The 2,698-nt window shown below is 37.1% G+C and overlaps 1 long non-coding RNA gene across 1 annotated transcript; it reads right to left on the bottom strand.

The window, feature by feature from the left end:
* Positions 1–536: 536 nt before the first annotated feature.
* LOC110883116 lies at positions 537–2,015 on the bottom strand. Its single transcript, XR_002560368.2, has 3 exons — positions 1,878–2,015; positions 1,170–1,257; positions 537–700 (listed from the first exon to the last, which is right to left on the bottom strand). It is a non-coding gene; the product is annotated as an uncharacterized LOC110883116 (long non-coding RNA).
* Between the last annotated feature and the right edge of the window lie 683 nt (positions 2,016–2,698).

Raw genomic sequence — 2,698 nt, 5'->3', positions numbered from 1 at the left:
ATCAACCATTTTTCAGTACTAATGTTGGAAAAAGCGTGTTTCTTTGTTCCTTTTTAATTTACAAGTCAAAAGAGCTTAAACGCACAAAGGAAGCAAATTAAGAATAGAAACCAACATAAATACAAAGAAGGAGGATTGACACGACTCGCCAAGCCCCCATCCACATCCAAACCAACAAAATAACAAGATCAAAAGCTCTGGCACGGGGCCGCGCCCAGTGAAGATTCTCTACAGAAGAAAAGACAACAGCAAAAGACAAACCAGACACCTCAACACGGGGCCGTGCTAAGGAAACACGGGGCATGGTCAACTCTAAGATTCGCAGAATCTGAGATAGTACAACAAGTACAATGGCCACGGGTCGTGCCGTTGACACACAGGGCTGTGTTAGTACAAGGTCGGACACTGCAGTTAATAAAGATGAGAGAGAAGGAAGGACACCGGGCCGTGCCAGGTGGGCACAGGTGTAACGCCCTAACACGTTTTAACCTAAGATTTGCAGCGGAAAATACATACCTAAAATTTCCTTCATGATATTCTTTCTTTCATTAAAATACATTAATCTCTTTTTATAAATTAATCCAAAACTAACATACATGTCTCAATTTAAGTGACTACGTACACACCCACATACAATCCATGTCTTGACTCGATCTTTAACCGCGTACACTTCATGATGAAACATCCAAACATGTATAACCTGCAATCACCACATTCAATCACATTATTAGCAACCGATGACATAATGCAAAATCTTAACACGTGCATAATAGCGCGTCAACATATCATGCTTTCTCTTATACTAGCCCCTTCATCCATCCATTCGATTACTCTCATCGGATTATGGAGTCAACCTTCTCTTCTTTTGTTAACATGCCTATACTTCACATTAATTCTCAATAGAAAACGATTAGTACATTAGCTTCCATTTATATGAACATGTCCTCAAATACAAACAACTCATCTTATTTATTCAATCATAATTTCATTATGTAAGTTCCATTCTTACCCAAACTTAACCGAATCTCTTTCTTAACCACTTCCAACCCATTCCATTAAAACTTAAATTAGTAATAGCATTGACCCATATCTTCTTACATTACATTCAACAATTAACATATATCATAAATACATTACCAAACAAAAGGGTAAGTTCGGAGTTCACTTACTTTGCGCGCCCGTATTTGCGTTCGCTTATTTGATTGAGTATTCGTAGCCCGTTAGCCTTCAACGCTCCCATCCATCTTGACATGATTCCTATACACTCATGTCATTACATTCACATTCTTATTAGCATATATGCTTATACTTATGAACAACCATAACAAATTCACATCTAACATACGACCTACATAAAGCATACTCAACATCATCAATCCATTTAAACAAGCATAAAGCATACTCGACATCATCCCTACATAATCTTCACATGAACTATATATGTTTACCCATTACTTGCATACAATTTCACTTATTATTGTCTTTTAGACATTTTATCAAACACTTGGCGTGCGTACTACTTCCTAAGCATAATGTACAAGTTCTTTAAGCATGTTCTTCATTATTTCATCTTATGAACTATCACATTCAAACAAAATCTCATAATCATAAATTTCACTTCAAGTTTAACTATCTTAGTCATGCAACACCTTATACAACACAAGATTACACTATAGCATCTTCAAGTTCATCATGATCATCATCTTCACACTCATGCAATGGGTTTCATTCTAAATCACCCATTTACTTGAAATTATTCATAACACAAGTTCTATTTGGTGTTTCTAACACCTCTACATGCTTAATTTCATACAATTTCATGGATTGATTATAACCCACTTCAAACAAGGTCACCAAATCTAAGTTTTAAGACATACCTTATGATCCCCTTGTGAAGGTGATCGTTAATTCACGTTCGGTTGTGAATTTGGGCTTCGTTTAGCCTTTCAATTTGGAGATTTTTATGAAGTTTAGGGTTTTGGCTCCATGGGAGCTTTCCCTGCTCGTTCATGAACACACACGATGTGTGTGTATGTGTGTGTGTTGTTTTCTTTTAACACAACAACTTTCAAGTTATCCCACTTTGGTCCCTCATGTTTCGTTTTAATTAAATAAGGCTTCAACTCTTCGCTTACTACTAACGAGACCAATAATCAACAAGGTTAATTATTCCTAGTAAATCCTCATTTTTCAGGTTAACTTTTCTCATTAACGGTACCTTACCCGTTTCTTAATAGTAACCGGGTCTAAATTACCAAACCCGTTTTTGGGGTGTTACAACAGGGCCATGGTGATGCTCTGTTTCCAGCTATAAATAGGGGTGCTTGGTTTCATTCCAATCCATCCCTTGGCAAAGCACTTCTCTCACACTTGTCACCACTCCACCACCACTACAACACCAACATCCACCACCATCATCCATCTTCCATCTTTTAGAATGTGTAGTAGTTTCGGGATCCAAGATCGATCGTAAGATTTCTTGTCAAACAAAGGCAATGCTTGGCTAAACTCTTACATCACTTGGTGAAGATAAATCTTTTATGTATTACTTTTGGGTTATTGGATTTTAATTATCCTAAGTTTCACCTGTTGGCTGATAATAATCCCAACTTTAAAAATTCCCTCCAATAATTAGGGGTGTTCATGATCCGATCCGATCGAGGGTATGCTCATGCTTGGATTGAATTACAACCGATCT

This window comes from Helianthus annuus, chromosome 10 (genome assembly GCF_002127325.2).
Source record: "Helianthus annuus cultivar XRQ/B chromosome 10, HanXRQr2.0-SUNRISE, whole genome shotgun sequence".
NCBI classification, from domain to species: domain Eukaryota; kingdom Viridiplantae; phylum Streptophyta; class Magnoliopsida; order Asterales; family Asteraceae; genus Helianthus; species Helianthus annuus.
Note: the sequence above shows the minus strand (reverse complement) of the source record. Positions and strands in the feature narration are given on the sequence as shown.